At 48.0% G+C, this 13,604-nt stretch overlaps 1 long non-coding RNA gene across 1 annotated transcript; it reads right to left on the bottom strand.

The window, feature by feature from the left end:
* Window positions 1-11,274: 11,274 nt before the first annotated feature.
* On the bottom strand, window positions 11,275-13,353 carry LOC136006753 (uncharacterized). Its single transcript, XR_010609251.1, has 2 exons — window positions 12,651-13,353; window positions 11,275-12,475 (listed from the first exon to the last, which is right to left on the bottom strand). It is a non-coding gene; the product is annotated as an uncharacterized LOC136006753 (long non-coding RNA).
* Window positions 13,354-13,604: the final 251 nt, after the last annotated feature.

The following is a 13,604-nucleotide window of genomic DNA, read 5'->3' as shown; positions in this document are numbered from 1 at the left end:
ATCGCAGATAAAGGGCTTAGTTCTGCCATGGTCTCCACCCTCGCAGACGGTGTTTTTGGGGGAGATGACATGCTCCCGTTTGATATAAAACAAACCTGTAGAATGATTCTTGACGGGGCAGGGATGATTGTTTTTAATCAGGAATGGGAATACAAGTGTATAGCACAACTAGCTCAAGTAACCGGGGCGGGTCATCCACTACACGGCTCCAGCCTGCAGCGATTAACGGGTATAGATCTGGCAACGATCACCCCCCAGGCACAGGCCCAGGGCCTGCGGCCCTATGAAGCAATGACAACTACCCGTGCAGCCAGAGAAGCTAATTGCGAAGCTTCTAGAGTCGCTGCCAAGCCATCGCCATGGTCTACAGTAAAACAAAATGAGAGTTTTACACAATTTGTAGACCGCCTCCCGGCAGCGGTCGACTCCTCGTCCCTGCCTGCGGAAGCGAAAGGCGCAGTTGTCACAGAATGCTTACGTCAGCAATGCAATTCGACAACCAAAGAAATTGTGCGATCATTGCCGGCGAGGTCAAGCATTGCGGACATGATTAAACGTGTCGCAAAAGAAGAGCAACTGGCCCCGATCCGGGCGGCTCTCCACACCGCGATGGCTAATATGACAGCATGTTTTAAGTGTGGCCGGGTGGGCCACATTGCACCAAACTGTCCTCAGTTGGAAAAGCCACTAATAGCGCCCCCCCCACGTCGGAACCAACCCAGAGGACCGTGCTGGGCCTGCGGAAAGAAAGGGCATTTTGCTAAGGAATGTAGATCTAAAACCCAGGGAAACGGGGCGGGGAGGGGACACTTGGGCCGCGCGCAGTCCTCTCCCACTTGGGACATGAGGCGGCCCAACTATGCCAACCCCAGATGGGGTGAGGCACTCCCGAACCCATTACCCCCTCGAGAAGGAACCAACTTTGTGGTCCAGCCGACGGTTCAGCCAGATCTGCCCCTACCCCAGAGTCAACAAGGACCAACCCCTGGGAGCGGGACCCCAGGGTGGCCCTGGCAGGGAACTGTGATAACCCGCCAGTGGTGTGGGGGATCTGTTCCCTCCATAATGTCTTATCTGGTACCACCATCAGTGTCCCTTTCCTGATTGATACTGGGGCAGACGTCACTGTTATTCCTGAGACGAACTGGCCCCCGTGCTGGAAATTGAAAGACGCCTCTATGGTGGGTGGAGTGGGGGGATTATCCCGAGCTCGGAAGAGTGCCCAACTGATAGCAATCACACTTCATACTGAAAAAGGACCGGAGAAAACAATTACCCTTTTTCCATGTTATGTCAGGAGTCCCAGCCCTGTTGGGGAGGGACGCTTTAGCCCTATTAAAAGCCAAGGTGACAAATTTATAGTAAGGGCCACTGCCACACACCCGCCTCCACCAATTAAATTGTCATGGAAATCATCCGATCTAGTGCGGGTCGAGCAGTGGCCCCTGTCTAAGCCTCGAATGGATGCTCTTCTTGAGCTAGTTGACTGCGAACTACAACAAGGTCATATAGAACCTTCCACCAGCCCATGGAATACCCCGGTCTTTGTTACACCCAAGTGGAATGGTAAGGGATTTCGCCTCCTTCATGATCTGCGTGAAGTAAACAAAAGAATCGAGCCAATGGGTCCTGTCCAAACGCTGTTGCCCATGAACTCTGTGATACCAGAAGGACAACCTTGTGCTGTCCTTGATATTAAGGACTGTTTCTTTTCGATACCTCTGCATGAGGAAGAGAAGAACCGGTTTGCTTTTTCTGTTGTATTCCCAAACAGCCAACATCCCAACCTACGTTTCCAATGGAAAGTGCTGCCTCAAGGAATGATCAGCTCGCCCACTATTTGCCAGATTACAGTGGACCGGGCGTTGACACCGGTTCGGCACAGTGATCTGACCGCGACCATCATTCAATATATGGACGATATCCTGATTGCCGCACCGTCAGGAAATCAGGTGGACCAGCTATGGTTTCGGAGACTTTGAAGATAAGCGGGTTTGAAATTGCGAACGCGAAAATTAAAAGAGGACCATGTGTGAGTTTTTTAGGAGTGGGGATCTCAAGTTCTTACATAGCCCCTCCCCTAGTAAAAATCCGTCGGCACATCAAGACGCTCCATGATGTACAACAGTTAGTAGGGTCCTTACAATGGCTCCGCAATATTGTCCTGAGCCCTCCTGAAACCATGAACCCCTTGCATGACCTTCTAAAAGGGAAGAACCCATGCGAGCCAAAAACTCTAACGCCGGAGGCAATAAACTCTCTCGATTTTATCGAGCAGCAGATATCGTCAAGTACGCTCACCAGGTAGAATCCGAATATACCGCTCGATCTGTACGTACACTTTACGGAAGGAGGGGGAGTAGGAGCATTAGCCCAGGGTCCCCCTGAAAAGTCCCGCCCAATACAATGGATAGTCCTGGGAAAACCGTCCCGTGCATTTTCTCCAGGAATTGAGTGCCTTGGTAACTTAATCATGAAAGGCAGGAAACTCGCCCTGAGACACCTGGGCATCGAACCCGCCAGGATATTTCTGCCCTTCCACTAACAGCTTCCAACACAATCAGTGGCGATGTCAGAGTATTTGGCCATAGCCCTCGTTGGATTTGGTGGAGAAGTCCGGTACGCTACGAAGCCTCCCTGGACTCAAATGTTGGCACTTGTCAACATCGACCTCCCATGGAAGGTCATGGACCGACCCCAACAAGGACCAACAGTTTTCACAGATGCATCCTCAGTGACTTCAACCGCAGCGGCGGTATGGCAATCGGAAGGGGAATGGCACTGCATCAAAATGACTGACCACACGCTTTCAGTCCAACAGCTAGAAGCAAGGGCAGTGGCACTGGCGTGCGGACTGTTCCCAATGGAACACCTTAACATAGTGACCGACTCGATGTTCGTGGCCAAGCTTTGCTTGGCCATGTCAGGTCCCGGTGTGTCAACATCTACAGTAGCTTTGAAGCTAGAAGAAGCACTGTTTTCCCGAAAGGGCACCATATTGGTCATCCATGTTAACGGTCATGACCCAATCAAAGGTTTCTTCCAAACCAGCAACGACAAAGCTGCCGCTGCCGCAAAAGGACTGTGGACGCTAAGAGACGCCCGTCAGCTACACGAGTCTCTCCATATTGGAGCCAAAGCACTAGCAAAGAAATGTGGGATTTCGGTCGCTGACGCGAAGCACATAGTCGCCACGTGTCCCCACTGTCAGAAAACACCACTGTGGTCCAGTGGAGTTAATCCCAGAGGTCTTAAGGCCTCTGAGGTGTGGCAGACGGACTTTACGCTTTGTCAGCTGTTGAAACCTCGGGCGTGGTTGGCAGTAACTGTAGATACATATAGTGGAGTGATCATAGCCACGCAACACCTCAGAACTGACTCTAAAGCGACCATCCAACATTGGCTGACGGCCATGGCGTGGCTTGGTGTCCCCAGTCAGATTAAGACAGACAACGGTCCGAATTTTGTCTCCAAATCAGTACGGGCATTTGCTTCTAAATGGAGTATCACTCTAACACATGGGATCCCGTATAATAGCACAGGGCGAGCCATGGTTGAACGAGCGAATCAAACTTTGAAATCTAAGTTAGAGGTATTGGCAAAGACAGAAGGTTTTGTCAACACCATTCCCTCGGGAGACCAAGCGCGCCTGCTAGCGACTGCTCTGTTAGCATTAAATCAATTCCCCAGGGGCACGAGGTAAATAGCCCCTCCCAGAAACACTGGGCCACTCAAGTACTAGATGAGGGCCCATCAGTCATGATTAGAAATGAGTGGGGAGAATGGGAGCAAGGATGGAGGCTAGTCCTCACAGGGCGAGGGTATGCTGCAGTTAAAAAGGATGGCAGAGTTAAGTGGTGTCCGCTTAAGTCCATCAAACCAGACCTCAAAAATAAAACTGTGAGGTTTTATCCGCAGGATCTCGTCATCGGCCGCCCCCGTAACCCGTACTCCCCGCTGGCAATAAAGAACGACAGCTCGGCAGAATCCAGAGAAGGGCGATATGCCAGGACATGGAACGAGTTGGGGACCTCCCGGTTGAAACGACCTCAAGGTTTTGGACAGAAAATAAGTACGAGCCAGGTTGCCTTGGACAGGGAAGGAAGCTGCACCCTTTCCGGTGCATCCTGATTATTTTGTTTTGGGTGTCTCCACGAACAGGGGGCGAAATAAGTCACCAGGCTCACCAGCCATTTAAATGGGCATGATATCAATGGGAAAGCGCTAAGGTTATACAAACTATCATAACTCCAGGGGCTCCCAGTTTTAATGCCAGCCTGTGTCAGCTAGTACCTATACCGCTATGTCTAAACTTAAAAGGCTACTACATGTGCCCTGCTTCCAACCCTGGGAAAGGATACTGCAATCAACCAAATCAGTACTATTGTGCCTATTGGGGTTGTGAAACAATCGCCTCCTCATGGTCTCCTTCGACAGAAAACAAGTTCCTAAGAACAAGTTGGGGACCTGATGGATGCAAGCCACCTAGTCATGATTCTAGTGGAGGCTTGCAATTGGCATGGCTTCGGCGTACTAACAGTGGCACCAATTGTCAGCATATAAGACTTGACATCTTACAGCCAGAGGACCTGGGATGGGTAATAGGTAGAACTTGGGGAATTAGGTATTGGGAACCAGGAGAGGATAGAGGTGGACTGTTTCTCATCAAAAAGGAAACAGTTCCAAATGATCCATTACCAGTAGGTCCCAATCTAGTACTGACTGATGATTTAGCCAAAGAGACACCGGATGACGTAACAACAGCTCCTGAAACGACCGATACCACGAATACCCCCACCCCCACTCAGCCTGTCCAAAACCCCAACGAATACCTTGGGGGTAACTCCCTTTGGAAACTGATGCAAGTCAGTTACCTGGTGTTGAACAGAACTAACCCGAGTCTTACTGAACATTGCTGGCTGTGTTATGGAATAAGACTGCCCTTTTACGAGGCTGTGGGAGTCACTAAAAAAGCCAGACTCTCAAATGCCATTAACCCAGCGCAGTGTACGTGGGGCTCAGAAAAACAAGGAATTACATTAACTCAAGTGACAGGAAGAGGCATGTGTGTAGGGAAAGTTCCTGAGCACAAAAGACGGTTGTGTGTTAAGGAAGAGACCATTACCATCTAAAAGACCAGTAGGATGGTTACTACCAGCTAGTAACGCCAAGTGGGTCTGTTCCACTATAGGAGTCACACCTTGTTTGTCATTGAAGCTTTTTAATGAATCTTCAGATTATTGCATACAAGTGGCAATAGTCCCCAGAATCTTCTGTCATTCTGAAGAGTTTGTTTATCACTCACAGATCACCTCAGAACATCCCTTGTCCAAACGAGAACCCTTCACAGCATTAACAGTAGCCACATTAATGATTCTAGGAGGTGTGGGAGTGGGTACAGGAGCAGCCTTGCTAGTACAACAGAGCAAAGAATTCAAAGCACTAAGGATGGCCGTAGACGAGGACCTGGTAAGAACTGAGCAATCAATAACTGCTTTAGAAAAATCTGTCAGATCACTCTCCGAAGTAGTGTTGCAAAACCGGAGAGGATTAGATTTAATGTTTTTACAGCAAGGAGGGGTGTGTGTAGCGCTTAGAGAGGAATGTTGTGTGTATGCAGATCACACTGGAGTTGTCAGAGATACCATGACCAAACTTAGAGAAGGTCTAGAAAACAGAAAAAGGGACAGAGAAGCCCAACAAGGGTGGTATGAAACATGGTTTAACCATTCACCATGGCTAACCACCCTGATATCTACCCTGGTGGGGCCAGTTGCAATGATCATGATGGCCCTGATCTTTGGACCCTGCGTCCTGAACAAGCTTATATCGTTCGTCAGGAGCCGGCTAGAACGAGTTGACATTATGTTGGTAGAACGCCAACAACTGCTTTAGAAACGTTCTTATTCGAAGTCTCCTTTCGCCATCTCCAATTATACCTCACTGATCCTAGTTGCCCCCTGGGTACCTCTTTCTCTACATGCCTTATATATACCTCAAGATAAGTGGATAATGATATACCTCTTTTAGAACTTATTAGATTTTAGCCAATTTTATTGTTATTATGAAAATATAATGCATGTTTTTATACTTTTATACTTTAGCCTATTTAGTTAAGCATAGGGAGGGGGGAAATGTGGTAGTTAGGGTTCAGCGGTTGGAAGATGTCGTGTTGTACGGAAAGATAAGAAGATAAGACCCCTCTCCCTAGAGCCAGTAACACTTGGTTTGTGACGTAAGCAGACGGAAGTGACGTTGTAAACTCAGGGTATATAACACCGTGTTACCCGTCAATAAAGGCCATTTGCCGTCCACCACATTGGTGTCTGCGAGCCGATGGCCCGAGCGGCCTGGGGTTGGTCGCCGTGCCGTTCCTGAGATAGGTCGTCAAGTCAACGAACGCAACACCAATAATGATAATAATAAAGGAAATAACAAGAGGAAAGAACACAACACCTCACCACCAGCCGACCGATACCTCGCCCCACTCCCCCCACCCAAGCACCGACCCATACCTCGTCCAACCCTGCAGTCCCCAGCCCTTCCGGGTAACTCCCCGTTACATCCTGGCCATGACGTGCTGTGGTATGGAATACCTCTTTGGTCAGTTTGGGTCAGGTGTCCTGTCTCTGCTGCCTCCCGGCCTCCCCTCGTCCCCAGCAGAGCATGAGGCTCACAGAGTCCTAGGCCAGAATAAACATTACTTAACAACAATTAAAACCAATCGGTGTTATCAGCTCTCTGCCCAGGCTGGAAGTCAAAACACAGAGCTTGCACCAGTTACTAAGAAGGAGCAAAATGGCTCCTGGTAAACCCAGGACACGGGGTCTTTGGGTTCTAGTCTCTTATACTTCTTGGTCCGGGGTCTCAGCCAGTCCCTTCTTCTGTACCTGGATGCCGACGTGGCCCCTTTCCATTATTCTTTTGTTGTTGCTGGGGTCTTTCTCCGGTGAAGACATTGCTGAACTTCTTGGTAATACATTAACGGAGAGATGTCTTTCACATGCAATTAGCCACCATCTTAGCCCCATAAATTCCATTCCTTACCTGGTTACTTATCCTGTAACAGGATGTATGTATCTCTTAGTTACATAACTCCCTTAAAGCATTCAAGCAGTTAAACAAAGCATCCTTTGAAAAACAAAGCGGGTATCAGCAGTTAAACAAAGCACCTTTTGGTTGAGTAAGAGGGATTATTCCTTTGTTTCTTCGTCTCTCTCATCATTTTATTGACAGGAACTTTTATCATAATCGTGATCATTCCTATATGTCCCACACAAGATACAATGATCACAAGGGGTTCCGATTCCACATAAAGTGCGATGGTGACAAGAAGTCCTAAGTTGCTGACACGAATCATTCCTGTATACCTCGCACTCTTCTCCAGGCTGAACAACCCAAACTCTCTCAGCCTGTCTCCATAGCAGAGGTGCTCCAGGCCCCTGAGCATCCTTGTGGTCTCCTCTGCACTCACTCAAGCAGACCCACAGTTTCTACCATAGGCTCGTCCCAGCCTGCCTCTCCCAGGGCCTGATCACCAAGCAGCCTGCCAGTCAGAAGTGTGCTTGTCCATATGGTCTCCGTAGAGTCACTGGAACAGGGACGCCTACATTGGCTTTGGAGAACAGCACTTAAGGTCCAACCTGAAGGTTGCGGTTGCGAAGCACAGGCTACCCTACACTACATTCCTATGACTAGAAATTACTACAAAGAGAAATGAAATGACATCCCATGGTCTGCTCTATGCAAAATCACCCTACTATTGGGTAAAGAACTTCACTGACATCCAAAATAAGCAGGATCCCCTTAACATCCATGTTCTGGCCGAGCATTTTAAGGGTTTTATCAGTGAGAAATTGTTCAACAAAGCCCCTCCCTTCCGCTCAGCTCTGAAAGGAACAAGAAGCTCCTTCATGCAGTGGGAGAAGCCGTGGAGGAAGCAAGCCAGAGAAAGCCGCCTCAGACATAAGCAGACATCCACTTGAAAGTAACACGAAACTTGCTACCTCTTATAATATCCTACTGCAGCTCACCCTCCTAGGGCAGGAGAATCTAAAGAGCCTAACAAAGGATGACAGAAGGAAAATTCCACTGAGCTTAATTAGCTCACTGCTATTCCTGGGTGACTCTGCAGGTACATAGCAAACAAGAAACAAACTAAGGACAACACAGGCCCCTGAGGAAGCTTTCGGGAGAACTGGCTACACAGGATTTGGAGAAGGCTGAGGTTCTGAATGACTTCTGTGCCTCGGTCTTCACTGGCAAAGGCTCTGACTGCACCACCCAACCTAAGTGGCAGTTTAGCACTTAAGACCCAGTGGTTTTATCACCTTCCCAAAAGCCAAGTGTTACATCTAAATCCTTTTAGCACAAATATGGTCAGAAATCAATGAGCGTGGGCACTGAATAAGATTTATGAAGGATCTCTTTACTTGTAAGTCTAATATATGTAAGTCAATAATAGCAAGAAAGCCACAAAAATACAGAATGACAAAACACAGAGTTAAGATTATGCTTAACAGGAATAAAGTCCCTTATGGCAGCTTCAGCACCCCTGAGGGCTTTCCCTTAAATCACGGCTTCTGTCACTGTCGTGGTTTAAACCCAACCACAAACCTCGTTCACTCACTCCCCCCACTTCTTGCCCTCCCCCTGCTCCTGGAGGGACGGAGAGGAGAATCAAAAAAGAATGCAACTCCCACGGGTTGAGATAAGAACAGTTTAGTAACTAAGGTATAACATAGATCACTACTGCTACCACCAATAATAATAATGATAGAGGAAATAACAAGAGGAAAGAATACAACACCTCAGCACCAGCTGACCAATAACTCGCCCCACTCCCCCCAGCCAAGCACCGACCGATACCTCCTCCAACCCTGCAGTCCCTCTACCCCTTCCGGGTCACTCTAAGTTACCTCCTGGGCATGACGTGCTGTGGTATGGAATACCTCTTTGGTCAGTTTGGGTCAGGTGTCCTGTCTCTGCTTCCTCCCAGCCTCCCCTCCTCCCTGGCAGAGCATGAGGCTCACAAAGTCCTTGGCCAGACCAAACATTTGAGCAGCAACTGAAAACATCGGCGTTATCACCACTGTTCCAAGGCCAAAAGATCAAAACACAGCACTGTACTAGCTCCTAAGAAGGAGAAAAATGACTGCTGCTGCTCAACCCAGGACAGTCACTTAATGGAAACTTATGCTTGTGTATCAGCAGGCTCTGCCAGCATCCTACCGTGCAGCCGTGATCCCAAGTCAGCAAGTGCCTACGTGGAGTTTGACATGAACCGAGGATGAAGGAGGACGTGGGTAGAGAAGCAAAAGTAACGGTGCAAGCAATGCTCTGGCTGCCCCAGCGGTGCCCAGCGTAGGCACCCAGACAGCGCTGAGGAGAGGGGAGGCTGCAGGGCAGAGCTCGGGGTGCAGAGAGTGCCCGCACTGCTCTGGGGAGGGCAGGGTGCGCGATGGGCAGGGCTGCACCCGGGGCTCCCCGGTGGGGTCCTCCTGCAGCAGGGGCTGAGCTGCGGACGCTGTCAATAGGCTGCAAGATGGCAGCGGAGCGGAGAGGAAGCAGGACAGCCTGCTCCAGGCCCAGGCTGTGCAGGGGCCTCGAGCGTCCCCTGGAGCTCAGGGGGGAAAGAAGGCGGCCACCAACCCGGGCAGCTGGGGAACAGCGACGAAAAAGGCAACGAAAAAGGAGGAAGAGGGCAATTAAAAGCAAGGGGCTTCCTCCTAAATCTGCTGTCCCCACCCAGAACCGCTTTGCTGTTCTCTCCAGGCTTTCTGTTGGCCCCTTTAGCTACTGGAAGACTGTTACAAGGTCTCACCGCAGCCTTCTCGTTATAAAAATTTCGTCCTAGCCATGATCTGATCCGATTATTTTATGACAATTGATTAATATCGAGCGGCAATAAGCAAGCAGCGCTGGGTGCGCCGGGGAGTCTCCGCTCCACCAGGGACGCACACCGGGGTGTTGTGGTTTAAACCCAACCACAAAGCCCGTCCACTCGCTCCCCCCCTTCTTGCCCTCCCCCTGCTCCTGGAGGGACGGAGAGGAGAATCGCAAAGAATGCAACTCCCACAGGTTGAGATAAGAACAGTTTAGTAACTAAGGTATAACACAAATCACTGCTGCTACCACCAGTATGTGGTAGTTAGGGTTCGGCGGTCGGAAGATGCCGTGCTGTACGGAAAGATAAGAAGATAAGACCCCTCTCCCTAGAGCCAGTAACACTTGGTTTGTGACGTTGTAAACTCAGGGTATATAACACCGTGTTACCCGTCAATAAAAGCCATTTGCCGTCCACCACATTGGTGTCTGCGAGCCGATGGCCCGAGCGGCCTGGGGTTGGTCGCCGTGCCGTTCCTGAGATAGGTCGTCAGGTCAAGGAAGGCAACACTGACCGTGGAAGGAGGGATGTGGAGCGGAGGTGGAGGGGTGGGCTCTTCTTCTGTGCAACCGGACCGGTGTGCGTGCTATGGGCAGTTCGGACGTTGGAAGTGAGACTGCCCTGGGGTGGGGGGGAGTGCCATAGGGTGGCTGCAGTGACTGAATTGGAACTAGACTGATGGGGGCCCAGGGAACCTTCCCTAGCAGATCCACTGGTTAAATTAGAACTAGAGACTAGAGGAAAGAAAAGGAATTTTAGTGGATACAGGAGCAACTTACTCGGTGTTAAATCAGAGAGAAAAGAATTTGTTACAGCTGTGGGAGCTACTGGCCACCAAGAAAGAGAGGGGGAAAAAAAAAAAGAAAAAAAAAAAAAAAGCTTAATTCTCTAAATTGGGAAAACAAATAGGAATGCATAAAGTTTTATGCATGCCAAATTCTCTAAAATCTTTGTTAGGGCGAGAAGCATCACTTAAAGAAGGCAAAATGGAATTTAGAGTTAAAAACAATCAATTAACTGCAGTTTTGAGTTTAATTCCACAGAAAAGCGAACAGGAGGACGTCCCTGAAATAGAAGAAAACCTTCATCAGGTATATCTGGGCGTAGAGGCATCTGAAGTTCCAGGTAAGGCAAAAAATGCTTTGCCTGTTAAAGTGGAAATAAAAAAGGGGGGGGCTTGCCCAATTAGAATAAAACTATATCCCTTAAAATTTAAAGATCAAAGGGAATCAAAAATCATTGATAAATTTTAAAATACAGATTATTAATTGAATGTGAATTGCAATATAATACTCATATCTGGACAGTAAAGAAATATGCTGGGAAAAATTGCAGATTGGTTCAAGATCTTAGAGCAATCAACAAAATTACAGAGGATACTCGTCCAGTAGTAGCTAATTCATATGATTTATTGACTGAATTGAATAATAATCAGAAATGGTTTGCCGTCTTGGATTTAAAGGATGCTTTCTTTTGCTTACCATTGGCCAAAGAAAGCTAAAATGTATTGCTTTTGAATGGGAAAATCCTGACACAGGAAGGGAAACTCAGTTAACTTGGATGGTATTACCTAAAGGGTTTAAGACAGTCCAACGAGCTTTGGAAATCAGTTAGCACTGGGACTCGAATCATGGAAGCCACCCACTCAGATGGGACTCTGTTACAGTATGTGGATGACCTGTTAATTGCTACAGAAACAAAGGAAGAATGTGTCCAGTGGACGGTGGAATTAGTAAATCTCCTGGGACTGAGTGGTTATTGGGTATCCAAATGAAAGGCCCAACTAACCCAAACCCGAGTTTCCTACCTCGGATATGAAATAACAGGAGGACAGGGAGAACTTGGACCTGCTGGTAAAGAAGCCATTTGTCAGACTCCGCAACTGTTGACCGTCAAGGAGCTCCGGACGTTCCTGGGAATGACCAGATGGGTGCACACTTTGGATCCATGATTGTGGTGTTCTGGTAAGACCACTACAGGAGCTGTTGAAGGGAAACCCTCCCTCTTTGGACCGGACTGATACAGCAGAGGGGGCTTTTAGGAGTTTAAAAACAAAGCTAATGAGAGCTGCAACTCTGTGACTTCCGGACGTGACTAAATCCTTTAGGCTATATTCCGATGAAGAACAGGGAATAGCTCTGGGGGTCCTTGCTCAGAAACTAGGACCCTACAGAAGGGCAGTGGCGCTTTTTTCAATACAGCTGGATGAAGCGAGCAAAGGATGGCCCGGCTGCCTAAGGGCTGTGGCGGCGGTTGTCATGAAGATTGAAGAGGCTCGCAAATTCACCCTGGGACAAAAGATTACTGTGCTGGTGTCCCATGTGGTATCAGCAGTCCTGGAGCAGAAAGGAGCCCACTGGTTATCTCCTTCACGGTTTTACAATACCAGGCCACCCTTGTGGAACAGGATGATACAGAAATTGTGGTCACTAATGTTGTGAATCCAGCATCCTTCGGCAGGAACAATTGACAGAACCGCTAACACACGACTGCTTGGCCACCATAGAGACTGTGTATTCGAGCCAACCAGACTTGAAAGAAAAACCTCTGGAAGATGCTGATTCTTGGTTTACTGATGGTAGCAGCTTCCTGAAAAATGGTGAACGAAAGGCAGGATATGCCGTTAACACCACTTCACAGGTCATAGAAGCTAAACCTTCACCCGTGAACACCTCTGCCCAGAAGGCAGAAATAATAGCATTAACAAGAGCCCTGAACTGGCTAAAGATAAAAGGATCAATATTTGGACTGATTCTAAACTCACATTTGGTGTGGTCCATGCACACGGTGCTATCTGGAAAGAACGAAGAATTTTGAACACACAAGCGAAACAGATTAAACATGCAGAAAGTCTACAGCTCCTGGAAGCTGTTCAGCTACCTGAGGAAGTAGCTATTATGTACTGTAAAGGACATCAACAAGGTGATTGTGATCAGGAAATTGGAAATAATTGGGCCGATTTTGAAGCCAGACGAGCAGCTGAACCATCTAAAATCATGTCCTTAATCCCTGAGGGCAAACTAACAATTGAGAAATCTGAACCTAGGTATTCAAAAGAGGATAGAAAATTGATTCAAGATCTAAAAGGACAGGAAAATGAAAAGGGTAGGGTTCAGATACCTGATGGGCGAATTGTAATCCCCTAGAACCAACTCTAGAAGTTAGTTCAGGAGGAACATAATAAAACTCATTAATACTTAAATATAATACTCATTAATACTTAAATACTCATTAATACTTAAATATAATACTTAAAGAAATTGTAGGAAGGAATCTATACACCACAGTTCAATTAGTGGCAAAACAATGTCAGCTCTGCTTAAGAATAATCCTAAAACTGAAAATAGAAATCAAACTGGGGCAATTGGGAGAGGAAGTTATCCGGGACAGCAGTGGCAAACAGATTTTTCTGAATTACCGAGAAAAGGAGGTTATAGATATTTGTTGGTGTTCTTTTCATAGAATCATAGAATCATAGAACAGTCAGGGTTGGAAAGGACCTCAAGATCATCCAGTTCCAACCCCCCTGCCATGGGCAGGGACACCTCACACTAAACCATCCCACCCAAGGCTTCATCCAACCTGGCCTTGAACACTGCCAGGGATGGAGCACTCACAGCCTCCCTGGGCAACCGATTCCAGTGCCTCACCACCCTCACAGGAAAGAATTTCCTCCTTAGATCCAATCTGAACTTCCCCTGTTTCAGTTTTAACCCAT

Source organism: Lathamus discolor, chromosome 1, assembly GCF_037157495.1.
Source record: "Lathamus discolor isolate bLatDis1 chromosome 1, bLatDis1.hap1, whole genome shotgun sequence".
NCBI classification, from domain to species: Eukaryota; Metazoa; Chordata; class Aves; order Psittaciformes; family Psittacidae; genus Lathamus; species Lathamus discolor.
Note: the sequence above shows the minus strand (reverse complement) of the source record. Positions and strands in the feature narration are given on the sequence as shown.